This window comes from Psammomys obesus, unplaced genomic scaffold (genome assembly GCF_907164565.1).
Source record: "Psammomys obesus unplaced genomic scaffold, mPsaObe1.curated_primary_1811, whole genome shotgun sequence".
In the NCBI taxonomy this organism is placed as follows: Eukaryota; Metazoa; Chordata; class Mammalia; order Rodentia; family Muridae; genus Psammomys; species Psammomys obesus.
This window is the reverse complement of record NW_026585504.1, coordinates 65244542-65272504: the sequence shown is the minus strand read 5'-3', so window position 1 is coordinate 65272504 and position 27963 is coordinate 65244542. Positions and strand designations below refer to the sequence as shown.

The window sequence follows — 27963 nt, the reverse complement described above, 5'->3', positions numbered from 1 at the left end:
TTTTATTTTTATTAATTACAGTTTGTTCAGTTTGTATCCCAGCTGTAGCTCCCACCCTCATCCCTTCCCAATCCCATTCTCCTTCCCTCTTCTCCTCCCATACCCTTCTCCCAGTCTACTTAAAGGGGAGGTTCCTCCTCCCCTTCCATCTGACCCTAGTCTATCAGGTCTCATCAGGACTGACTTCATTGTCTTCCTCTGTGGATTGGTAAGGCTGCTCCCCTATCAGGTGGAGTGATCAAAAAATTCTAGTTTTTAATTAGTTAAATCTTCTTTGTAAATTTCATATATGTATGTAACACATTCTGATTACTCTCCAGCCTCCTAGGTCCCTCCTGTGCCCTTCTGTCCCTTAATTGTTCTCACTACACTGCTTATGCCAGATTCATGACTTTGGTTTTGTTTTATGACCTATCTCATGTAAACAGGGCCATCTGTGTGACCGCTGGACTGGAACTGTCTATTGGGGCCTGGTAGGGTCCATGAGAATTTTTGATTTTTAAGAATGACCCTTTTCTACCCATTTCTCAGTGGCAACCTTTTCAAATCTTAACCTTGTCTTCCTGCCTTCTTTAGTATTGCAAATTCCTCATTGTTTAAAAATACCTCTTCTTTTCTCTCTCACTTCCTTCTAAGGTTTCCCTGTCTTCCCTTTCATTGTGTCTCTGGGGCTTCCTGTGCTATTTCTGAAGTCCTGTGAATGTTGAATGATGTCCATTTCTACAGCTAGCAGTGGTTTTATTCTCTTTGTGGCCAGGCCCGGTTATGAAAGCAATGTGGGCTATGAACAGCTGTTACTGAGTTCGACAAACAGGAAAGTGCCCCCATGGCTATTTTTAAAGCATGCTTTGAAAGATGCAGGGCTGGGCACTTGCCTTTTTCTCCTACCACACTGGCTATGTTTTTCAAGGCATAGTTTACTGAAGTTGTAGTCATGGTTTCTTGAAGGGCTTGGCTCCCCAGAGGGCCTCAGCCAATGATAGCCCTTGTGAAAAAGGGTGGGAAAGACTGAATTGTTGGAAACACAGTGACCCATTGAATGAACTGGTGTCCATCAGTGATTCTTATGAATGGGTGACTAATTGTTTTTATGGGAACAGAAGCAGTATGGGACTTCTCATAAGGCCCAAACCTATTGCATTGCATCAGCATCTTGCCCTTTTCATAACTGCTGAGAGGGAAAGGACATTGTAAGAGCTTAACTCCTCACCCTGTCATGGAATCAGCATTTCTGGCTATCCAATGAGCATAGTTTATCAGATGAAACACACTTCTATCAGTCATATATGTAGTGTGTCTCTGTACAGGTGACGGTGCATGTGTGTGTGTGTGTGTGTGTGTGTGTGTGTGTGTGTGTGTGTGTGTACATGTAAAGGCCAGAGCTCAACCTTGCTTTTGTTTCTTGTTTGTTGCTCCATCACTACCACAGGGTCTCTCCCTCCCCTAGAACTTGGCGATTGGCTGTGCTGGCTGACAGGGAGCCCAGGGAGCCTCCTCTGTGCCTGTCCAGGGCTGGAATTCAGGTGCTCACTGCCGTGGGCTCCATTTTCCCGTGGTTTCTGTGGACTGAAGTCACACCCTTGTGCTTGCCTGCCCGGCATTTTACCCACCGAACTGTCATGCAAGCTCTGTTTCTGTTTCCAGCCCTGACCCCTTGTGGCTGCTCCATAGGAGTCACACTGTGTGTTGAAGGGATTTTTTTACTTTAAATTGCAGGGAATCCATGGAGGGAGTGTCAAGGGTGCTTCTCAGGTGGTGGCAGGAGCAGGTTTTCCAGCACTGAGTTTTGAGATTTCCTCCCTCCAAAATAACAATGATGACAGTGATATTGTTGATTGGAAGGATAATAAAGAAAGATTCAAGTGAAACTTAACAAAGGGTTGAAATGTCTTACCTAACATTCTTTTTCTTTAAAACAAATCTGTAAAACAGGCATGGGGTATGTTTTATATCTCAGCATTTAGTGCCACTGGTGGTGTATTTCTCTGAAAGAGGGCTGGTGAGCCGCATACAATAGTGACAGTCACAATGTTTTGTTCTCTTCTGCGTGTTCTATTCTTTCTGGAGTTCCTCACTACGGTGCTTATATCAGCCATTTTAGTAAAGACGAAAACCCATGGAATGTGGATGGGCACATATATGCCTACATGATGGAGAGGGAGCCACTCGCTCTCTTAGCCTGGGATAGACACATGCTATCATACTTGATCATACCATCTTCGGAGTTATTGGGAGTGTGATATACAACAAATGACCTAAGGACACCCTAGAAAGCCAGTCTGTCTTTGTTGTCTGTCTGTCTGTGTCTGTGGGTGCGAATGTTTGTCTGCCGTATCACACATGTCACAGCGTTTGAGTGGAGGTCAGTGGACAACATGTAGAAGTCACTTTCCTTGTTCTGTTATGTGGGTTCCAGAGATTAGACTCAGGTCATGGGCTCAGCGGTGAGCACCTGCAGCGTCATCTCACTGGCCCACATCCTGGACAGTCACAAATGCTGACCCAGCATCAAGTCACAGAATGTAATGAAGTATGCTAATACTGGCCTGATACCTTCCCACCACAAATTATTCAGCAAGTTGGAAGTTGGCAAATGGGATACAGATGACCTCTATAATGGTTCAATTGCAATCACTGAGTGCTTGGAGAAGGGATAAGTTATTGGCTAATTTTGTAGCCATAGATTGTGTGTGTGTGTGTGTGTGTGTGTGTGTGTGTGTGTGTGTTTAGCTTTGGGTGCTGTTCTTGGACTGCCTTTCACTTTGTATTTTAAAACAGGCTCTCTCACTATTTCCCGGAACTCACTGATTTGGCTGGCTGCCTGACCATTTAGCCGGTCAGCTCCAAAGATCATCCTTTCTCCAAGTCGCCAGCACTGGTATTACAAGCACATCGACTGTGCTAGACTTTTTATAAAGTATGGGTTATGAGGATTAAACTCTAGCCCTCATTCTTCACCATGTGTTGTATGACTGAGCCATTTCCCTGGCTACTTCACACCTTTCTATGTGAACCTACTACATCTTGCTACAATTAAATTTGTGACTTTTTTTGACATTGTCATCAGTTTTTAATTGAGGAAGAGTGTTGACCTTAGCATTCTTTTGGACTCTAACGTATAGAGACTCTGGTTTTGTTTAGTTTTTTTTGTTTGTTTGTTTTATTTTTGTTTTTGTTTTTGGGAAGATAGTTAGCCATTGTTGCAAGCTAACTTTGGCACTTCCTTGTTAACATGTCACCTCAAAGCTGCCCAGATCTGTAGAGTTGAGTCAGCTTCATGCTAATGGGTAAATCAGTCCATTTGGAGAATTCCTTAGAATACAGGGGCCATCTGCCTTTCCATGTGTGAGCGAGTAGAGAGCCAGACATGCGTTCTGCAGGAGAGGAGTATAGCCTAAGTGGAACCTTCACACATCTCAACATCTTTGTTCCAGAGGAATCCTGTGGAATGCTGTCAGAGGAATCACATCACGTCTGTTTATTAGTTGTGTATTTCCCCTATGAATGCAGATTATTCTCCACACTTCTCTTATTTTCATGTTAATGGCCTCTCTCTCTTTCTCTCTTTTTCTTTCTCTTTGTATGTGTATGTGTGTGTATGTTTGCAAGTGGGTAGGTGCTTGTGAATGTGGGTCATTGGTTGATGTTAGGAAGCTTTCTTGATCACGCTTAGCTTATTCATTGAGACATCATCTTCCAGGAAAAGCCAGAGTCAGCAATGTGGCTCATATTTGTTGCCAGCTTGCTCTGGGAATCTTGTCTCTTCCTTCTGAAGCTGGAATTAGAGTTGGATGTTACAACTACTTGACATTTATGTCGGTTGGAGTTTCTAAACTTCAGTCCTCTGGCTTGCGTGACAAGAACTTTAATTTCCTTAGTTTGATAAGTTTCCACTTAAGCTCTTTATTATCATATATTAATTGTATATAATTGATCCATCGTGACATTTTCTTGCATGATATAATATATTTTGATCACATTCACCCCTATTACTCTCCATTGTTATCTATCTATTCCTGCTGATGCTTTTTCTCTTCTAGTTAGTGCCACTTCTACTTTCGTGTCATTTTTGTGGCTTTTTGTTTGTTTTCTGGTGAACCACCGAGTTTCATTAGGGATGCTTATGGGAGATTGGGTAGGAAGTTATTCACAGGAGCACAGGCAACATAATGATGGTTACACCACTGAAGTAAGTTTTTCCCTCCTCCCTCCCTTCCGCAGCAGCCATTAACTGCCTATAGAATCTCAGAGGAGTGGGGCCTCGGTAGACCAGATCACCTGTCTACTTTACTCTTTCTTCACAGTATTTAACCCATGAGGTGGTCATTGAGGGACCTTGTTTTTGTTGTTGTTGTTTTATAAACCCATAGCGTGTAAAACACACCCAGTGAGGGAGAGGGAAGCTTGAGCTCATTTTCAAGTTTCTTGGTCTGTTTTTCATATGTTTGGCTTCTGGTCAACCAGACTTAGAGAGCTCCTGTACAGAGAGCAACGTGTTGAGGCCTAAGTTTCAGTTTGCCTGAGTTATTCCTTAGCATTGTTTATGTGAGATATTAGCTAATGAGCTAGACTCCCTCATCTGATGAAATCATGACAGAAAACGATAACAACAGATTTGGAATTAACCAGGAACAGATGCACTAGAGTTATATTTATTTTCTGGATGAATTTGGGGTGTAGAATTTAGGAAACAGTAACTCTTTAGTGACACACATATGTGGAGCCGCTTCATAGATAGGTAGTTTATATACATATGGAGGATGGAAAGAGAGAGAAAAAGAGCAGAAAATATGAGACAAAAGGCCTTGTGTACACAGAGGCTCGTACTGGCAATCCCAGCATCTGGAGAGCAGGAGGATCAGTATCATCATGTGGTACATGATGAGTCCAAGATTACCCTGGGCCCCATGAGGTGAGGATGGGAAAGGAAAGGAGGAGACAGGAGGAACGAGGGAGAGAAAGAGAAAGACTATGAGTGTCAGCCATCAAGCTAGATAGATAGATGGACAAGCCATAATAGAGAGGTGGAAATGGAGCTCATAAGAAGCGATAGTGGAAGGCCGCACAGTTTAGTGGGTAAAGGACCACTCTCCGCAGCCTCTCCCTGGAATCACTCCTTTGAGAATTCCTCTACGGGCCCAGTGGCCTTGAAAGAAAAACAGTGGAAGATTGTGATCTTAGACAGGTGGTAGGTGAGAGAGTATGTATTTAAGCTTAAGACTTTAGGTTTTTTTCATAAGGTTGCTAAAGAAATGAAGCTTATTTTTTCAATCCTTGTGACTAAACTCAGGGTTCCTGCATTTTGGGTGTGACAGTTGGAATATATATTGCATCTCAGAAGGCTCCTGTGTTAAGGCTGTGCTCCCTAGCTGGTGGCACTATTGTGGGAAAATCTAAATGTTAGAAATTGGCATCTAGCTGGAAGAAGTCTCTGGGCAGGGCAGTGGTACTCAGAGGTGAATCTTGTCCCAGGCCCTTCTGTGTTTCTTCTTTGCTCTGGTTGCCGCGATCTGAGCAGCTTTCCTCCTCTGTGCCCTCCCACCAGGGTGCCCTTGCTCAGCCCAGCACAGAAATGAGCCTGGCTTTATGCTAAAACCACCAAAGACAGAGCCAAAGCACATATCTTTATTTGAAGTTGTTCTGTGTAGTAGTTGTCAAATCTGAAGTGTCTCCTTAACACTCTGGCCCAGCGTTCTGCCGCGGAGCTACATCCCCAGTCCTGTAAGGGACGATCATTTCAATCTGTCTAATTATTTTCTTTTCCTGTCCTAGGGACTTAATCCAGGCCTCATACATGCTAAGCAGGTGCTATGCCACAGAACAGCGTCTCCAGCCCTGGGATGTTCAATAAAATGTGTCATCCTTGGTAAAGGATAAAACCACCACCCTGCCATGCCTATCAGAGACCTTTGCTAGTTTGTCTGTCAGCAGTGTTTATCAGCACAATCACTGTGACGTCTACTGAGACAGAGCAGTTTACAAACTGTCCTGAAAGATTCCAGTTCAGTTCATCCTATCATTACCGAGAGCCTTGCCCATTGCGACCTCAGGGAAGGTGGTGTGATTAGCCCATGGTGATGATAAGAAATGAGATCTGAAGAAGTTTCTCAAAAGGGTCAAGTTCCAGTCCTGGTGAATGGGTTGCACTCTGTCTGTGGCGGGACACTGTAAAGAAAGCAGAGGTCATTGCCTCTAAGGAATTCATAGGCTCATGGGGAGACACGGAAGGAAACAGGTCAAGAATAAAAAAGAATTCATTCATATTGTAAAGGCAGCGACTGACATGAGCAGGGGAACTCCTGAGCACTCAGGTTCCTCCCCATTGTAAGTAGAGGAAGTCGTGAGGAAACTCTGCTGTGCTGCTGTTCCGTGTGCTGAGGAGTAGCATGCTCACAGAAAGCACTGTTAGCAACTGTCATACAAAACCCAGAAACAAGGTGGGAGAGGTGCAAGTTCCTGGGGTGGAAAGAGCAGGTGTGCAAGCTAGAGATAAGTCAGCTGAGGCTTCTTCAGGAGGGTGGCGAGCTCTGAGGCACACCAAGGGAAACAGTCTGTCAGCCTTGAGCACAGGGCAAGAGGAGCTGGCTCCCGAAGAAGCCCAGCTCCTGAGCTACCACTACATGCTCTGCTGTGCTCTTCTGAGAAAGTAGAATTGGGTCTGTTTCCTCAACAGCTTTAGAAAAAGCGTGTAGTTAATAAGACATTCTAGCTCAACCTTCAGTTTCTCAGGAAAGAGCATCATGGGGTTAAAAAGTGCTTAAAACATACTGACACTTGCAGTAGATGCATATATGAAATTCCCAAACAGCACAAGAGTAAAACCGTAAGACGAAAGTAAATAAGAGCTGAGGCTGACTTGGGGAGGGTGGATGTATTTTCTTAAAGTTGTTGTTAGGCTTTGATATAAAAGTATTCTAGCCAAGGTGAGGAGAAAGGGGGGTTAAAGACTCATGCCTCTCTTTAAATATTGTAAAATTTCTTTTTCCTCTCTCTCTCTCTCTCTCTCTCTCTCTCTCTCTCTCTCTCTCGACACGTGTTTCTCCGTGTAGCCTTGGCTGTCCTGGACTCACTTTGTAGACCAGGCTGACCTCAGACTCACAGAGGTCCACCTGCCTCTGCCTCTGCCTCTGCCTCTGCGTGGATTAAAGGCGTGTGCCACCACACCTGGCTTAAAATATAATTTCATCTGCTGGTTTCCTTTCATTTTTTCCCCTATGCTGATTGATCCGGGCTCTTGCTGAAAGAATGTGTGAGGAAATTAGAAGCACCTGGGGTTAGAGTCTCAGGGAAAGCGGATGTGAAGGAGGTGGACTGCAAGACTATTCCTGTGACTGAAGCCTCAGCTGCAGTTGATGAGGGTTCTGACACCTGGAGAACCTGGCAGCAGCGCCCCTGTCTTTTATTACCCAGGTGTGATTCCTCCAGGCGAGGGCAGCCCTCCATGAGCCTGGGTTGACGGAGAACCTTAGAGGTCATGAACTTCTACTGTAGAGTTGGAAAAAAATGCAGCTGCCCCACGGTGTTTCCTTTTCCCCCATATTTTAACAGTGAAAAACAAAAGGGTCCCAACTCTGTGTTTTGCTCTGCAGCAGCTTTATTTAGACATAAAGTTCGAAGCCTGTGACAGGACCTTCCACTCCTAGGAAAGACCCTGCCTGAGTCAGGATACTGTCTGGTTAAGTTAATGCGAATACTTTTGGCTTTGTAATTTTGAGTAGTTTTAAATCACCAGTGGGAAAAGCTGAGACAGTTCAGGAGTAAAGGTTTTCTGGCTTGATCTTTTTTGTCTCTGTCAATTATTGTGAATAATTTCTTTTTTCTTGTTTCACTTTCTGTGTTTTTATATTTTTAATTTTTTTAAAGTATATTACATGGGTAGATCGAGTGGTTTGGGGTTGTATGTAAATCTTCTCCTTTCCAAATGCTGTGATTAATGCTGTGCATGTGCAAGATTTCCTGGAGTTCTGATAAGGAAATACTGATGCCATTACTCACTGGAATGAATCACTCTGTCAGTTCTACTTTGAAAGACAGGTCCAGATAATGCACCTGGTCCAGATAATCTTTGGAAAGTTGGGGGGAAATCTGAAGTTTCCTAGCAGGAAATCAATCTTCTGATCTCTCTCTCTCCCCTCTCTCTCCTGTGTGTGTGTGAGTGAGTGTACATGTGTGCATGTGTGTGCCTATGTGGATAGAGGTCAGAGGTCAATATCAAGTGTCTTCCTCGATCCCTGTCCATGTTTTTGTTGAGAAAGTGTCTCTTATCCTCTTATCGGATCTGAAGCGTCAATTCTGCTGGGTCAATTTGCCAAAGAGCTTCAGGGATCACTGTCTTTCCCCCTCCAGTGCTGGGGCTACAGGCACTGCTGCCTCTTCCAGGCTTTTCCACAGGTTCTGGGTCCTGACTCAGTTCCTCACGTTTGCGTGACAGGCACTTATCTTAAGCATCAATGAGGAAGTCCAATCCAAACAGGTTGTGACGTCTGGAACCAAACACTGTATTGGTTCCCTAAAGGAGAGCCTGCCTTCATTTTGCCTTCTGTAAATTGTCCCTTTTTTTTCATTTGTTTTTAAAAAAGATTTGTTTTCAGATGTACACTGCTAGAACATAAGAATAAAAGAAATGTCAAACTGGGGCTGGGGAGGTGGCTCAGTGGGTGAAGTGCTGGCTGAGCAAGCATGAGAGCCTGCGTGCAGATCGCACTCAAATGCCAGGCATGATGCACTTCCCTGCAAATGTACAGGCAGCGCCCCCCCCCCAGACATAAAAAGAGGTGGCAAGAGAGGGAGCTGGAAAGGTGGGGGGCTAATTTCTACCTTTGAGTTTCTGTGTGTTGACACTATTTATACAAGTAGTTTAATTGAAATAAATGCTTCCATGTAAATTTAAACCAAGTATCAGAGAGGCTAAAGGATGATGTCAAGGACAGAGTCCCAGCTCTGGGCTCTTTCCCTCAGTAGTCTGGGATGTTGCCTTAAGCCCTTAGGGATCTCAATCCAGGCAGAACTGGGTCCTTGGTCTTGACACAGAAAAGAATTTCAGGATGGCCCAGTATGAAGCAGAGTTGGGGTTTGTTTCGCATAGAAAAATGCTCAGGAAAAGAATGAAGGACACCCGGGAGCGTGGGTGTGGGCATCAGAAGGAGAGTCACCGGAAGTCACGTTTTAACACAGGTTTTAAGAACCGGAGATAAGAGGAAGATAATCAAGGAAGAGGAAGCCGTAGTCAGTTTGGGCACAGGCTTCACAAGGGAAGTGTCTGAGCATTAACCTCGGGGCCATTTTGGTGACTCTCAAAGATTGCTAAGAAAAACATTTTCCTTTTGTTTTCTTTTTTGGAGATTTTAGATTGAGTGTAGAAGTGCCTTGTACGAGGTTGCTCTTTTGATAAAACACAGAATTGCTTGGGTTGTATTTAGGACAAGTTCCCTTCTATAAATGAGGTTTCTGGGGAAAGTCCTAAGGAAAAAGTGCATGTTTGCAGCTGGGAATGGATGAGGGCTTACACAAATGTCATCCATTGTGTTGGAATTCCTGGTTCTCAGCTGGAGAGAGGCTTCAACCAGACTCTGGGCTGAGGACCTCCTTCCCAGACCCATGGCCCTATAATTTCCTATCTTTCTGTCCTGCCTCAACAGTAAAGATGGAGCAGAGTACAGAAGAATATTTTGGATAATAAGGCATTACACAAAAGGTAATCTACATCTTGATGTGTTGTCTGCTTTGGATTTAACCTCAGTTCATTTCATGGAGATTTTTATTGAACCTTGCCTGGTTTTCTGCTCACAGTCATTTGTCGGTTGAAGCTGTGAGAGTTCTGAAACTCCAGAGCTCTCGTATATATGACCAGGCGAACAGTCTGAGGTCTCATGTGACGCACAGCCTCATGATGGGAAGCTGGAAAATACAAGCTCACAGGTGCTATTTGAAGTCACCCCACGTGTTAATACAGGTCTAAAATCCTCAAACTTGGCCCAGTGGGATGTATGCAGAGATGTATGGGTAACATGCAGCAGAGATTGGATTATAAATCTTAGGAAGTAAGCTTTCAGAGGTAATATCTGATGCAAAAAGAAAGACTCGAGGGAAACCAGGTTCCTTAATCGATTGAAAACCTGCCTTACAAAAGCTTTTTACACATTTAAACACCAACCTATAAATCAAGTTGGAAATATCCCACTCAGGAATAAAGGAGTTCTTGCCATGTGAAATATTAATTGGTCTTTTCAAGACAGGGAGATACTTCATTGAAAGAACATCACTGTGGTTGTGGCCGAGAAGGTACAAATCCTAGAATAAACCTGTGGTGTGAGCTTGGACCATCTCACACCTCAGAGGGAGAAGTGAGGCTCTAGAGTGCTGATATTCATTTGGCCCTGATATGCTTTATTTTCTGTGATTGTCATGCTTTTGATGGCATATTCCCTGGCAATTGTTCCCAACTATTTATTAGAAAATTATCTGGAATTAGACCTTGGACTTAGGCCTGAAATTGGACCGAGACACTTCTGGAGTTGCAAAGGAATGCTCGGAGACCACTGGACTTTCAAAGATAATTTGTCTGTAAAATCAACAATTAGTGAATCACAAAAGGACAAACATGAAGCGCATGGCTATTCCTTCATTTGCTACAATCTACATCCCTCCAGAGTACAATGAAGATAGCCTGGAAAGCTCTCAGAAAGGAAACTATATGATTAGCAAAGTTAAAACCCGATTTGCATCTAAAAAATGGAGCAAATTCTCATTTATGTGCAAATGAAATGGAAAAGGGCTGTAGGTAAAGTGGTGGAAACCTAAACAAAATAAACACTTAATTTCCTTTTATCGTACACAGTGACTATTAATAATATATTGTATCAAGTCAGAAACGTTAAGCCAAGCAGGGGAGCAATAAAAGCTGCAGGACTGTGGCTCGCTGTTGATGCTAGGGAGTTATAGCTCCCGAGTTCACATAAAATGCAGATGGAGGTTCAAGAAAGATATTTGGTGAAGTCAGCATTGGCAGTGAACTGCTCAGAAATGGAACCAGTAAGAGGGGCCAGCAGCGGGAAAGGGTCCATGGAGGATATTCGGAAAGGCTTGGAAATCACATAAGGCCGTCTTCCACTTCCTTCCAACTGCTAATAGTACTTGAAGAACTCTATTCGTGTCTCTTTATAGATCACCAATGGTTACGGTGGTCACTGACCTCTCCTTGATGCACATGAAGTAAGAGTTCTGAGGGATGGAGATGGGGCTTCTTGGTGAAGAGCTTGTCTAATCCAAACAAAGCTTAGGTTCGGTCACCAGCCTCACATAAAGTGGATGTGGACTGATCCTCTGAACTCAACACTCAGGAGGAGGAGGCAGGAGAATGAGACTCATCATCAGCATCATCCTTGGTTCTCAGTTACCTAGCTCAGTCAGTGCCAGCCTGGACTATATGAGACCAAAATAAATAAATAAATAAATACAATAAAAGAACAGCAAAAAATAGCATGTGAGGGGTGCAGTAAAGAAACTGCCACCATGACCACTCCATTCCGGGAAAGGTTTTTATTGTGTGTAAGAGAGAGAAACATCCCGGGGCATCTGAAGGAGTCCAGAGCAGAGAGCAAAGCAGACTGGATGTGGATAGGGCTAGGAAAGTGTGAGAGGGTAGTGGAGATGGAGCCTGAGAGGCCTGAGAAAGCACAAGAGAGCAGAGAGTAGAAAATACCCAGAGTAGCGGGGAGGCACGTAAGATCTGCCTGGTGTGAGGGATGGAAGGTGGACAAATTCTGTGGATTGGAAGGACTGCTGCAGGGAGGGGGCCTTGGACCTAGCAGCCATCAAACACCTAAGGACTGGGGTAGCAGCCCTCCAGTGGTGATTCTAGGGCTCGTGTTTTTTATGATATCTCTTAAATAATCTTCATGGTCGGCATGTAAAATGATGTTTGAAATCAAGGAACCTGTAAAAGCGTGGTGATTAAGTAGCAAGAATGGAAGAGACAAATGAGTACCAAGACAGGTAAAGCCTTCTACCAGTCTGCCATGTCTCTTTACTGACACCTCTAGAATGGGGTATGAACTGAGGTCAAATGGGATATAAACTGAGGATATGACCTAGAGACCACTCAAGATCAATTCCCAAAGGGTTACAGTCTCACAAGGAACATAGCTGGTGTTAGATCCACCAAGAAACCAGCCAGAGCACACGCTTCTGAGGACCAACTTGAGAAAATAATTTACTTAAAAAATTGGAGGGCAAAAACAAATGTTTCTGCTTTGAAGAAAAAAAAAATTCAACTCCAGTGCAGGGCTCAAGACTTGACAACAAAATTGTTTTCTTGTAGGAGGTGAACCATATTTTCTTCCAGAACAAGAATATTTATTCACAACAATAGCAGTGGCAACAAAATCACAAAGCACAAAGGAAAATAAAACAGAGGGAAGAGAAAGAAAATAGGCGACAGAGTCAGACCAGCAGACACTGTTGAGACATTCGGCATAAGACTTAGAGTCTTGCTGTTGGTGTCGTGGGAGAGAGGGCTAGCCATCTGTCGTCAGCTCTAGGAGCTGGGAGATGGCACACAAGCTTGTGGGCCTGAGTTTATATCCCTGCCACCCACAAAACATGTAGCTTTGGTTGCCCACATTTGTAACCCTAGCACTGAGGAGGAAGTGACAGGGAGATCCAGAGCTCACTGGCCAGCAATGTAGCTCATCAGTGCTGCAGGTTGGATGAGAGGTTTTGTCTCAGAAGGTAAGGAGAGTGATAGAGAAAGATGCCAAACTTTGGCTGCCACATGACCTGCTCATGTATGCATGAGCAGCTGCACACACACTCACACCCCCTTTCACTAAGTAAAATACGTAATTAAAAACATTACAAGCAACTTTAATTGTTTTTTAAGTTTTAATTAACATCTTGGTCACAGTTTCTTCACCCTCCTCTCCTCCAAGTTCCCAGCCCCTCAGTCTCCTCTCTGTCCCTCAACCCCATCCAGCCCTCCTATGTTCTTCTTCAGAAAAAGGCCATCCTCATGGCTGTCAACCAGCCATGGTATATCAAGTTGCAGTAAGACTAGGCCCTCCTCTACTAAGGCTGGACAATTCAGTAGGGGAAAAGGGTCCCAAAGGCAGGCAACAGAGTCAGAGACAGCTCCGCTGTTAGGAGCCCTACAAGAAGCCCAAGCTACACAACTGTGACATATGTGTCTAGGTCAGTCCCATGCAGGTACCCTGGTTGGCAGTTTAGTCTCTGTGAGCCCCAGTGGGCTCAGCTTGGTTGATTCTGTGGTTTTCCTTGTTGTGTCCCTGACACTCTCTGGCTCTTACAGTCCTTCCTCCCACTCTTCCACCTGATTTCCCAAGCTCCATGAGTGAGGTAGTGAATGAGGTAGCCCAGACCCAGAGAGACAAACCTGATACATACTCACTTATAAGTGGATATATGCTGTAAAGGAACAAATAACCATGCTGCAATTCACAGAGCCAAAAACTAAGTAACAAAGTGGGCTCAAGGCAGTGGGGGTGAGTGGGGAAGATGTTGCAGGTGGAGGGGGAGGAGGGACTTCACAGAGTTGGGGGTGGGGATGTGAGCAGGAGGGGTCAAGTATGGGGGGGATGGAGGGAGAGAGTACTGGGAGAGGCAACTGGAATCAAGGCATCTCTGGGATGAGCTACAAACCTTGGGTAATGGAAACTTCCAGGAATCAGTAAGGGTGATAATGTTTTAAAAAATGAAAATCATTGTTATATTTTACCAATAAAGACTCAGGGGCCAGATGCTGGGGTGAAACGTGCTACCTCAGGCAGAGAAAGCACACAGCTGATCTTCCTCCTCAGCTCACAGCCAGGTAAAAAAAAACAAAAACAAAAAAACTTGAAAGGCTCACTAGCTTAGCTGATGGCCCAGGAGGAAAAGGCCAAAAACCAACCAACCAAACAAACAAACAAATAAACAAACAAAAACAAAAAACTCAAGGTCAGAGGCTTGCTAGCCCCAAAAGCCAGAGAGCTAGGGAGCTAAAGGGCTCCTTCCACTTCTCCACACTGTCTTAAACACCCCTCAACATTAAGTCCTTCCTACTGTTTAATCCCTGTCAGCTGGTTTCTTGCTCTGCCTCTTGACGTAGGGTTAACTTTATTGAATCCTGTGTACAGAAAGCTCTTGGATTAAAGGTTTATAATAAAGAAAGTTCTTGGATTAAAGGTGTGTGATAGGGCTCAACCACACCAAAAAAGAAATAGGTTTTTACAGTTCATAATTTTGGGGGTCACAATGGAATCAAATATCCTGCAGTAGGGTGACCCTAGCCAGGATTCCTAGCAGTGGGGGATGGAGTCTGAACTGTCCATCTCCTATTAACCAGGTAAGACCTCAAGTGGAAGGATCGGGACACCAACCCTGCCACAAAACCTTCGACCTACAATTCGTCATGTGTGCAAGATGTTCTGGGGTAAAGGTGGCACAGAAACTGTGGGCGTAGACAACCAGTGATTGGCCCAACTTGAGACCCATGCCGTGAGGGGGAGCCCACTCCTGACACTGCCCAGGGGCCAGGAGCCAGTGGCTGGATAGCCCAGAGACCCACAGTAAAATCAAACACCCTCATGATATTCTGCTATACTTGTAGATTGGTGCTTAGCCCAGCTGTCATCAGAAAGGCTTCACTCGGCAGCTGATGAAAACAGATGCAGAGACCCACTGCCAAATTCAGAGAAAGTAACTTTTAATACAGCAACTTTTAATAATTTTAATGACTTTTTTTTCTTAAAGCAACAACAATACTTTGCTGTAGCATAAATATATTTTGTGTTTTCCCTTATTTATGAAATTTTGGTTGTTACCTTCAATTTCAGTAATTCTTGTAAAAGTTCTTTTCTGAGAGTAAACATCTGCAAGAGAGTATTTTCCTCTATAACAAAAATGTCATCTTTTACTCAGGATTACACCTCTCAGTCATTATTAACTTATTTGGGTACCAATTCTGTTGCTTAAAGAAAAATAGTGTATATATTAATAGTTTGTAGTTTCTGCATGACAGTTCTAGTTAAAAGTTAAATGACTTTTTTTTCCTGGCTTGTGTTACAGGCATCTCTGCTCATGTTAAGTGTCATTCTTGTAAATGAGCTACAATTATTCTATCCTAAAAAGTGCAAATTAAAATTTAATTCCATTTAAGTTTATAATATGAAGTATATTGGTAGGATATTTTTTTTACCCCCTTAGGTACTTAGTAGTAATAAGATATTTATGGCAAAACCAGCGTTAGAATATATTGCTGAAATTGGTAATATGCATAGAATTAAATTATGTTGGCTTCCCTTTTAAGATTTATTCCATCATTAATTCTAAAATCAGGTAGCTCTGAGCAGACCCCAGGCGATACAAAGATTCATTAGTGTGTTTCAGCCTCCTCTGTGATCTGCTCACTAAGTGAGCGATTTAGGGCTCTGTCAAATGGCAAAGAGTATAACTAAAAACAGAACCATTTGGGGTGGTTAAATACATGTGAGCTAATTTTCTTGTTAGTGCTGGAAGGGAAGAAAACAGTTATAGGGCTCTTCCTCAGATGGAGGGCAGTCCAGTCCAGCAGTCACGAGACTGTGTGTCAGTTCTGAAGAACTCTTATCTCTTCCCTGTCTTCTTCTTGACTAGGAAGTCTTTGTTCTTCATACATAAACATTATTTTTTTTTTCTGGGAGGAGAAGAGGGAGGGGAAGCCGTGATTGATTATAAATAATTAATAAAACCTATCAAGATATATTTTTACAAGCCCCCAATTTTTTTGCTTGAGTGTGGTATGTGCTGTGTGTATGTGTTTGTAAACGTGAGTACACACTCAAGCATGTGAGTGCTTGTGTGTGTACACATTTGCACGTGTGTTAAAGCCCGTGGTTGATGCTGAGTGTCTTCCTCAATTACTCTCCACTCTGTTGACTGAGTGTCTCCCTGAGCTCACCAGTTCTCGCTAGTCTAGCTGGCAGTTGTCTGTGGGGTCCCAGTCCCTTACGGCGGCTGCCATTTCTGCCTGGTTCTCTCATGAGTTCTGGAGATCCGAACCCTGGTCCTCATGTTTGCTTGGCAAGCTCTTTATCAACAGAACCATCTCACTGGCCCTCATAAGCGTTTTAAATGGTGAAACAGCAACAACGCCGAACTCCACAATCACACTTACAACACTTCCATCGTGTGTGGGACCTGCATGCACAGGACTGTCACTGCCAACAAGCAGGCTTCCTAGTGAGCGTGACCGGTGGCACTCTACAGTAACTCCACAGTAGCTCCTCAGAGCCCAGGCTGTTGTCATTTTAAGCAATGTGCAAATACTGACTAGTTGGGAAAGCTGGGTTGCAATTTAGACATTTCATTGTAGAAACTAAAGTAAAACCATTACGGTGTCCTTGCGCATGCGTGTTTGAGTTGCACGCACATGTGTATATGGGTGTGCTTGACTGTATGAGTGTATATAGGTGTGCTTGACCGCCTGTGTGCATGGGGAGGCTAGCAGCTGATATGAGGTATCTTCTTCAGTCACTCTCCATCTCAGGCTTAGAGACAGTATCTCGAAGTGAATCTGAAACTCACTGATTGGACAGACTGGGTGGCCATCAAGCTACCTTCTGCCTCTGAACACTCAGCTCAGGGGTTACTGACATGTGCCACTGTGCCTGCTTCCTTACATATGTGCCGGGGATCCATCAGCTGTTTCTGTGGTGTCTTTCCTGAAACATCAAATGGGAATTATCCTCAATGGTGGAAGTTAGTATCTTACCAAGAGAAGAAAGAGGCTCTTCAAGGTCATGTCTTACCTTCAGCTTTATAGACCCTGGAAGCCATTATCTTAAAATGCTGTACATTCCCTTACAGAATGGATAGATGATTACATGATTAGTGGAGGTTAATATAGATCATGGAGATTTTAGCCCTGATAAGGCTTTCAGAAACAATTTAATCTAGTTGTGCCTGAAATCAGGAAGGCCCCATGGGGACCACTTTGTCTGATGGAATCTGTGTTCTCATCACATAAGCCCCAAGGGAAGCTAAGCCCCACTTGTGTATGGAATAGGCTACATCTCAGTCCTGACCAAGCATCTTCTTTTGCACGAGGCTGCTCCCCACAAGTGCTGCCTAGGGGAGAAGCTCCTCACTGTAGAGCTAGAAATGACACTGCTGAGGCCTGAAAGGAATTGTGATGTGAGTGTCCTTCCCCACTATCAACATATCCTCCTGTCCGGTTCACTTTCTTTTTTGCCATTGAAAGCAATGTATCCTGTTTTATCAGGTATCTTCAGGGCTGGCTGCAAAGTCCTCCTCTGTGGCCTAACAGAGGGGGGGGGGGGGTCAAACAGCCTGCCCTTGAGATCCTGTTAGAAATAGTCCGTGTTCCCCTTACTTTGGAAAACTACTTGGTTACTGAGCTACCACAGGCCACATCCGAGCAAAAGTTCTAGGTTATATCCATAGATGGTCCTTGGTTGAGTGTCAGTCTCAGAAAAGACCCTGTGCCCAGATATATTTGGTACTTGTAGAGCTCCTATCCTTTCCATATCATTACCTCTTGTGTCTTAATAATAATTCAAGGACCAGACTTTCACTTTTGGGAGACGCAGCTTTAAAGGGAAGGTTCTGTTCTGCTGTCTCCGTACCCTCTGTCTTCTCGAGATCACTTAGAGAATGTCAGACCCAACTGCCTTTGAAACACGAAACTGCTTTTCTTTTCATTTTCACATTTCATGTAATTTTATAGATAATACATTTCATTTGAATCAAAAAAAAAAAAAGAAAGAAAGCAATGTACCCTCAGCATCTGCAAGGACTGCTGAGATTCCTTCCAGTTTGGGCCAATATTTCCAAGAAATATGAACGTCTGTTAAAAATAAATAAATAAAAAGGCCCAGCTGAGAAATTGTGTTTGCTTTATTGAGTCTATGCTCAGAAAAGGAAGAAACAATTTGCGACTGATGTATTTCTTATTTGTGATCAGCTTCCACCTTCCAATTCTCAGATTATTGGAGCTATTTATTATATCAGCTGGGAGTTGCACATTCCTTCCAGCAAGAGGCCTAAGATACCATGGTTTGTGTATGCAGAAGGCTTTGCTCTTCTCCTGTGTAATGGTAGTTCCGGAAGATGATAGTGTTCATGGCATTAGGTGTCATCAGGCAGCTACAGTTTTGATATCTTCTTTCTCACCATTCTTCTGAGCGTATGTGTGTGTATGCATGTCAGTTTGTGTAGGTGTACACACATGTGAAGATATGCATTCACACATGGGCATATGTATCTACAAGTCACCTTGGATGTCATTCCTTGCCTTTGTCCACCTTGTTTTTTGGGACAGTGTCTCCACTAATCTAGAACTTGCCAAATAGGGTAGGCTGGCAGGCAGGAAGTCCCGGGACTCCACCTTTCTCTGCTTCCCCAGCACTGCAGTTCTGAACATGCACCATCACACAAGGAGTCCTTTTATGTGAGATCCGGGGACTGAACTCACATCCTCATGCTTGCATGTCAGCCCTTTACCTATTGAGATCTCTCCCCCAACCCTCCTATGGTTCTTTTATGGTTTCCACACGGTAAACCACTTCCTGTTACTTCAGGCAGGATGTTGAGACAGGAAGACAAATAAAGAAGAGGAGAAGGCATAGAGGTCCTCTCAGGAGCCCCACTGTGGAAATGCCGGTTGCCTCTACTCCATTTTTTTTTGTTTCTGAAAGGAGACTGGGAAATGACATTTCTCCTTGGTTCTCCCTGCAGCACAGAGCTTCTCTTTATACAGCAGGGGTTCTTAACCGTCCTAATGTTGTCACGTTTTAATATGATTCCTCATGTTGTGGTGAACCCCAACCAAAAATTGTTTCCATAACTATAATTTTGCTAATGTTGTGAATTATAATGTAAATATTTTTGGAGATAGAGTGTTGGCAAAGGGGTTGAGAGGTTGAGAACCATTTTTATAAAGGATTAAGGGATAGAAAAAGTCATTGATTGGGGAACCCTCAGGCTCTGCCACAGGTTAGACCTTCATTTTTGTGTGCTATAAGTCTTCATTCGGAATCGTAGCATGGTGATGTCATTCTTCATGAAATAGTAGGTATGCAAAGAATCAAGCAAGAAATCAAGACAACAACACTCAGCAAACACAGCCTGGAGGATTATTTATTGGGTATTGTTTACTTTTGTCAGTTCAGGGTCTTGTTGGATCCTGTGATTTTAAGAAAATAAGTTATGGTGTGTGTTTGCCGTGACTGATTTTTAACCATGATGGATGTGAAATCTTAGCAGCCACCTTTTGCTAGGATTTCACGCACAAAAGAGGGCTAAGCCACGTTTTTCTCTAGAACAAAAATGCTTTGCTTCTCAAACTACAGGACTGTTTGTCTTCTATGAGGATTCTTATTTTTTCTTTCTACATTGTGTTCTTGTTTTATTTTAAAACATGTAATAATTATAGAAGAATATCTAGGTATTGAAGGAGTTTTCATTTCTGGTCGGCATGAGGAAACAGAAAATTGTGTGATTTGGCCAGATGGCACGGGAATGCTGGATCACTCTAGAAATGATTCTTTTCGTAGGTGGGACCTAAGCAATGGGCACTGCAGATAGCACTCATGGGGTAGAAGTGTGGGAGGCCTAACGTGGGGCAGTGTGCAGTACCGAAGACAGTAGGGAATCCATGCTGTTCTCACATAGCAGTAGCTAGACAATGGAGCCAACCGAAGGGACAGATCAGGAACTGTGGCATTTCTTTCAGCCATAAAGAAGAAAGGAGTTGAACAAGAATGGGTTCCCACAGACTTGTATTGGAATGTTTAGTCACCAGGGAGTAGCACTACTTGTTTGGAGGAAGTGTGTCACTTGGGGTAGCCTATGAGATGTCAAAAGCCCAAGCCTGGCCCAGTGTCCTTCTCTCTTCCTGCTGACTATGAATCCAGATGTAGAATTTTAACTACTTCTCCATCACCATGTCTGCCTACGTCTTGCCAGCTTCCCATCATAATGATAATGGACTAAAGCTTTGAATTGTAAGCTGGCCCCCACTAAGTATCTTCCTTAAGAGTTGCCATGGCCCTGGTGTCTCTTCACAGCACCAGAACACTGACCAAGACAGAAGTCATTCTTTTGTGGGAACATGGATGCAACGCAAGATATCACTTTAAATGAGTTAAGCCAGTCTCAGAAGAACAGACATTATATCTTCTTTCCCATTTGTGGTTCCTGGAAGTTAGATGGGAACACAGAATTACATATTACTGAGACCATGGAGGTAGAAGAGAAGGACAGAGGGAATAACGGGGGTGGGGATTGGGAGACTGTGAGGGTATATGCTCAATGTCCAATATACACATGGATGCAGACTTTAAAGGTAAACCCACTTAACTGTTTATCTAGCCAGCCTTGAACTGTTGCCCACCAATGTTTATATCTAGTTGGGTTTCAACGCGTCTGATTATTTAAAAAATCTCAGCCATGTTAACAACACTTCAGTTTCTACAGAAAGCAGAAGCTAGAATGTGAAGAGCTGAGCAATTCCCTCTCGGGCAGAGAAGGGCCTAGGTGTACAAAATATGGCAACACCAGCATATTGTGTAAGGGAGCATTCAGTAGACATGACATGGCTCAGTGTCAACACTGGTGAGCCGAGATGCACCTATCAAGAGGCAGCTGCACTAAGGAAGGGTCTCGTATCCTGGAGTCCCCACACACATACAGTGTATGTGTGTTACATGGCTGGCCAGAGAGCCACCAGGACCCTCCAGCACAGGACTCCAAGTACACATGGCACCACAGCTTGCTTTTTTTTTTAACCCGTGTTCTGAGGAATCAAACTCAGGTCCTCATGCTTGTTCAGCGCGGTCTTTAGCAACCGTGGCATCTCTCCAGCATGTCTTAATTCAGATAATGCGTGAAACCCCTCAGTGTATTGGGGGTATAATTTGTACCAAATACTTGTTTGGAAGTCAGAGGTGTTTTCTTTTTTTTTTTTATTTAATCACCTCATAATGTTTAATTCTGCATCATTTACATAATCTAGTGTACATACCTTGCTCCTAAAAGACACATTCTTGTTTCTTCATTTAGATAAAGACTTTCACATTTTAAGTTTCTTAGCTCCTTGTTATGGACACAGAATTTCTTTCTCCCCAGGTAAAGCATTAAAAATAAACATAGGAACATTGAAAATGTATAGACCCACTTAACTGTTTATCTAGCCAGCCTCGAACTGTTGGCCACAGATGTTTTAGCTGTGTGGACTGACAGTGACTGACAGAAAACAGTTGCTTCTCAGGTACTTTATGAAGTAAATGATTTTGGTAAGAGAGTTGGTGAGGCAGAGGATGAAGAACTAATGTTGATTGTGAGACTGAAGACTGGAGGACTTAGAGTCTTTCTTCACTCTATTTTTTAATATTTTACATTTTTTAAATTTATTTTTTATATTAATTACGATTTATTCACTTTGTATCCCAACTGTAGCCCCCTCTCTCATCCCCTTCCTCCCTCATCTCCTCCCATGCCCCTTTCTCAGCCCACTCATAGGGGAGGTCCTCTTCCCCTTCCCTCTGAGCCTAGCCTATTAGGTCTCATCAGGACTGGCTGCATTGTCTTCCTCTGTGGCCTGGTAAGGCTGCTCCTCCCTCAGGGGGATGTGATCAAAGAGCAGGCCACTGAGTTCATGTCAGAGATAGCCCCTGTTCCCATTACTAGGGAACCCACTTGGACACTGAGCTGCCATAGGCTACATCTGATCAGGGGTTTTAGGTTATCTCCCCAAATGGTCCTTGGTTGGAGTATCAGTCTCAGAAAAAATCCCTGTGCCCCAATTTTTTTCTCTCTCCTTGTGGTACCCCTGTCCCCTCCAGATCTTTTTATCTCCCTCTTTTTTTGTAACATTCCCTGCACTCTGCCCAAAATTTGGCTGAGTCTTAGCCTCTGCTTTGATACCCTGCTAGGTAGAGTCTTTCAGAGTCCATCTATGGTAGGCTTCTGTCCTGTTCCCAATTTTCTTCCTCTTCCAATGTGCATCCCGTTTGCCTTTCTGAATGAGGATTGATCATCTTACCCAGGGTCCTCCTTCTTGATTAGCTTCTTTGTTTGTAGCAGCTTTATTTGTAATAGCCAGGAGCTGGAAACAACCCAGATGTCCCTCAGTTGAGGAATGGATACAGAAATTGTGGTACATTTACACAATGGAATACTATTCAGCAATTAAAAACAAGGAAATCATGAAATTTGCATGCAAATGATGGGAACTAGAAAAGATCATCCTGAGTGAGGTATCCCAGAAGCAGAAAGACACACATGGTATATACACACTTATAAGTGGATATTAAACATATAATATAGGATAATTATACTAAAATTTATTTTCCATTTTAATTATATTTATTTATATTTGCAACATTTCCTATATACTCTTCCTCCTCCAAGTTATCCTGGGCCACCACTTCCTATAAAATTCATAACCTCTTTAATTATTGTTGCACAGAGAGACAGATAGAGAGGGGGACAGAAGAAAAGAAAGGGGCAAAAGGGAGAGAGAGAGAGAAAGAGAGAGAATCTGTTTAGTTCATTTGGTGTTGCTTATAGGTTTGTTTATGGCCCATCACTTGGGGTAGAATTGCCAACCGGGGGCTCATCTTTATAGTCTAGCTCTTGGTTTCTGTCAATCTCCTTCTAACCACACTGATGCTTAAAGTTATTCAGTGAAAGAATTAAACGTGTTCTTATCCAATGACATTCTGCAAAGGGCACTCATGAAAATGTGAGAAATGTTATTCCAGATAGGAATGTTTCCATGGAGTTCTTAGTGGAGCTGACATCATGTTTTCACTGACATTTCTTCAGTAGGAATTCTAAGTGCATGTTGTACCACACCTGGGGTTTTTACATGGGTTCTGGGGAATAAAACTCAGGTTTTCATAATTGTTCAGCAAGCTTTTTACCAACTGAGCCATCTCTCCAGCCCCTGGTTGACATTTTAAGAAGGGACACGGTCCATTGTGGCAGGGAAGGAATGAAGGCAGAAGCAGAGCCAGCTGCTCACATTGCATTTAGACATGAAGTGCAGCTGGCTGTAAACCTTCAGGCCCATCCAAGTGGTCTTCTCTCCCTAGCAAAGTTCTACCCCTAAAGATCCGGAACCTTCCAAAACAGCGCTGCCAGCTGAAGACAAAATGTTTAAATGCATGAGCCTGTGGAGGAGGAGTATTTCACATCCACATCACAACAAAGGAAATGTTGAAAATTCCCATCAACCCTTGGATAGGAGCCTTGTCCTTAGTGATGCTCAAGTCACATATCAGTTGGTGAACCACGCAGGAGGACAGGAGTAGAAGTTAGATGTCATCTAGGACTGTGCAGCCTGAGAATGGGCTGTGGGGCTGCCTGGCATCAGTCAGGGCCAGAGATGTGAGTTAGGTGATTGATAGATACTGATGAAGTCTCTCTCTCTCTCTCTCTCTCTCTCTCTCTCTCTCTCTCTCTCTCACACACACACACACACACACACACACACACAAAAGAGAAAAGTTGGGCACCTTGGAGTCATTGTTACATGGCCATTGGTAGTGGGGCATTCCAGGGAAATGTTCAACTAGAAGATAGGCCCCTAAGTTATCTGCAGGAAGTACTTGATTTGTAATGACGGAGCTGATTGCTGGAGAGGAGGCTCTGTGCTACAGAACATAGGCTTTCGGATGTCTGCACATGATTACATCCTGACCTGGCTCCCTGGAATGCTGGCCTTAAGTTCTCTGCGGTGTGAAAGGCCACCAATAGTGTGCTGAGACGTGCTGTTCAGTGAACTTGCTTTGCACTTAGGGAGAGTTCCTAATAAAAAGAAGTTCGAATGCAAGGCCCTCATGTGAGCATAAGGAGGGCTTTGTAAGTATCCCTGATTGGACTGCGCTGATTGCGAGCTTTCCTGCTCTGGGAGCTATTGCACAGTATGTGAGAGCATTCTGCAAGGACACGTTGGCCCAGCTAGACAGCATTCATTTACATTAAAAATCAAGATGAAAACTGCACAAGGGACCGGGAAGGGAGGAAAAGGACACACCGCCTTTTCTGAGGTCTTCAGTGGAGAGATTAGTGAAAACTTTTTCTTTTGGGCTGGGGAAATAGCTTAGTCAGTGAAGTGCTTGAATGGCAAGCACCAGGACCTGAGTTTGATCTTTCAAACCTACAAAAAGCCACGCAAGGCAGCGTGCTTGTACACCTGCAATCAAAGCACTGCAGATTGGAAACATGGCATCCTTGGGGCTCATGGCTAGCTGGTCTAGCCTAATCAGAGAGCCCCAGGTGACACACCCTTCCCAGAAAATCCAAAGTGGACAGCATATAAAGTCAAGCAACAGCCACATTCCTTCTCTGGCCTCGATACACAAGTGCACCTGTGTGTGTGCGCGCGCGCACACACACACACACACACACACACACACACACACACACACACACACGCCCATACACATATTCATGCATCAACATTGCCCTAATGAAAATCTTTAAAATATATGAATTTGCTTCATGTTTTCTCCCTGTGAACAGACCAGTGTCTGTCTGCACTAAAGTGACTAAGTGCACATCCCTGAGAGGGCTCAGTGTCGAGGGGCTAAGGCCAAGGCTGGACCATACATCTCTAGAGCACAGGCAGGCAGAAGGGGCAAGGGCTCGTTCTCCACAGGGAATGTGAGCGGTTCTTCCCCTGCTTCTGCCATCGATCCCCAGAACGCACAGAAATCCCCAGAACCCACAGGAAAGGTGAGGGTGGCAACATACCCTGTAATTCTAGCCCTAGGCACGTGAAGGCTGAGACATCCTTAGGGCCCTCTGGCCAGGAAACCTCGCTAAAGCGGTGAGTTCCAGGCCAGTGGGAGACCTTGGCAGATAGTGCTAGAGCAGGGTGTCAGACATTCATCTCTGTTCTCACGACAGGGTGCATCTTTATACATACCTGTGCCCACACCCCCCTACCCAAAGTTTTAGCCCAAACTAGATGTTAAATATGTTCTAAAATTATATTTTAAACAAATGAAATCTGGCACAGTTCTAAATCCTCAGTATCAGTAGGGGTTTCAACAGGAATCTTAATAGGACTGTCTCCTGGAAAGGTAGCATTACTAGAGGCGGCATTAAAGGACCGAGGGCGGTTATCCCCGTCCTCTCCATTGCATCAGTCCAATTACTCTGAGAATAAGCGTGTTCAGCAAGGATCAGCTCCCACGCTTGATGGATGCATTGGAATGTATTCAGAAACTAATGGTTGAGATTATAAAATAATGCAAGATGATATTACCCGAGGCTTAGGTGATGGAGTTTGGAATGTTAGCCTGGAGACTATGGGCAGGCTCGGGCTGAACAGATAAGCCCTTTTAATTTCTAATCTTCAAAGGTTGTTTGGGTATGTGTTTAATCGGGAGATGTTCAGCTTGGCCTGTGTTGGCCTGAGAGGCTCAACTTAGGTGTTTTGAACATGTCTGTGAGGTTCCTCTTCCATACCTTGTGATGGGAACTCTCTGCAGAGCTCCAGGAGCTGCCCAGCAGGAAGTATTGCCAGAACACGCAGCGAACAAGCCTAGAGGAAAAGGGATTTCCCACAGTGGCCAGGTGCTTGGGCTGATGAATGAAGCCTGCTGTGCAGACAGAGTGATGGCTCCGTCAGTAAAGGGCTTGCAGTGCCTGCATGAGGCCCAATGTCCTCGACTCAGGAGCCATGTTAAAAATCTACAAGTGGGGACATACTTGTGATGCCAGTACTGAGGTGGCAGAGACAGGAGGATACCCAAGACTCACTGGCCAAGTTACCTAGGACACTTGGTGGGCTCCAGGTTGGTGAGAAGACTGGTCTCAAAAAACAAAGTGGTTTCTGAGGAATGAGGGCAGAGGTTGTCCTCAGAACTCTACATCCAGGTACACACGTGCGCATAAACAGTGTACACAAACCGTGCTATACAACGTTTGAGGGTTCCTTGCTTTCAAGTTTTATAACTTCTTTTAAAAGAGAATTGTGTCAAACTTTGCAATCTCTGGATGAGGTGTAGTGAGGTCAATTACATAGTTCAGTCTCTATCACTGAAATCAATGTGGCCTGTAAGAGAGGAAGGGGGATGGGTGGCCGGCAGACTGAGATCTCAATTTAGCGTAAATCCTGTAGACAGGATGTTTTAAAACCCAGGTCATATCATTGAAAGAAACTACTACCTCACAGGAAAATCATCTGTATTTCCTTATCCAGAACATTCTCGGCATAAAATAATGTATCTATTTTTATTACTGAAAGAAGAGTCCCACTGTTGGGAGTGCTTCAAATTTCAGCTATATTTGTCTGATCTAGTATTTCTACCATAGGAAGAATCTATATCCCCTGTAAAATCTGTAAAATCTCATTCAGATACTGTGTTGATTTCCTATAACTCTGACATAAAGTTCCTTTACATAGTTTTAGTACAAAATACATTATTTCTAATCGCGTCTGCCCAAGGACCTGTGTGCTCCAGATCTTCTTTTCATATGTCTGTGAGTGTGGTGTGCACGTGTGTCCATGTTCACATGTGTATGTGTGTCCATGCTCACACATGTATGTAGAGGTCTGAGGTTGATATTGCAGCCTTTCTCAGTCACTCTCTGCCTTGCTCTCTGAGGTAGGGTCTGTTGATCAAACACAAACGCTGCCAATGAGGTTAGTCTAGCTAGCCAGCGTGTGCTAGCCTTTCTCCATCTGCCTTCTGAGGCTAGAGTTAAAGTGGCTTGTGTTTACATGGGTGCTAGAGATCAGAGCTCTGTTTCTCTTGCTTTCGTGACAAGCGTTTCATCACTGAGCCACCTCTCCTACCCTGAGCCCCAAATTTCCATGCTGAGGTTGAGGAGAAGCAGGAGCTGGTGGCAGAAAGCAGCTTCCTGTGTCAGCGAGGGCTCCTGGTAGTTCAGTAGCCACTTCTCCAGGAGCTTCCCATGCTGGCAGTATTCAGAGTTGCTGGAAGCTCATATCTTGTGCTTTTTCTACTTGTTTTTAGGTACCCCCAAAAAACAGCAAAATTTTATTGGCAAAAATACTGACAAAAAGAGAGAGAGAAAAAAAAATTTCCTTTGGAATCGAATAGAATTTGAACATTTGAGCATGTGTGTTTGTTGAGTTACTATTACCATGAGGAAACTGACTGAAAGCAAGTTGGGGAGGAAAGGCTTTATTTGACTCCTGCTTCCAAGTCCATAGTCAGTCACCAAGGGAAGTCAGGACAGGAACTCAAGCAGGCCAGGAACCTGGAGGCAGAAGCTGATGCAGTCATGGAAGGTGCTGCTTACTGCCTTGTTTCCCATGATTTTTCAACCCCCGCCCTCCCCTGCTTTCTTCTAGCACCAGGACCACCTGCCCAGGGATGGCCCCACCCACACTGGGTGGACGCTCTTTCATCAATCTCTCGCTGAGGAAGCACTGCACAGGCTTTCCTGCCATCCAGTCTTAGGGAGGCATTGTCTCAATTGGGGTTCCTTCCTTTCAGATGACTCCACCCTGTGTCAAGTTGACGTAAAATTCGCCAGCAGACAGACTTAAGACATTGTTCTGCCAAGCTCTATTTTTTCAGGTTATTATGTCCATTGCTTCATGTATATTCATACTGTGCTTAATGATAATCTGTGGTTTCACTGAGATGTGTCTGTCTAGTAGTGAGTGTAGAGATCTCTGAGACCAATGGGCAGGTGCTGGAAACGTTGTGTGAAAAGCAGCCTCAGGTAGCTGCTCAGACAGTTGCAATGGCTAGCTTGCCATCACTGTTGTGAAACACCCGAGTTAATCAACATGCTAAGAAGAAAGGTTCATTTGTGTCTAAAGGTTATTTGGGCATAAGGTTCGGTGATTTTAGCCATGATCAGATGTGTTATCAGTTACTTTTCTCATTGTTATGAATACAAAACAAAACAAACCTCCCAGTAATGCGGCTTAAGGGTTCATTCCAGGAGGACTTGGTGGGGAGGGGCAATGGTAGG

The 27963-nt window shown here is 44.0% G+C and overlaps 1 protein-coding gene across 3 annotated transcripts in view; it reads left to right on the top strand.

Annotated features, from left to right (window-relative positions):
• Nckap5 (NCK associated protein 5) overlaps positions 1-27963 on the top strand; it is a 698576-nt gene that overhangs the window by 27914 nt on the left and 642699 nt on the right. The gene's annotated exons all lie outside the window — the stretch shown is intronic.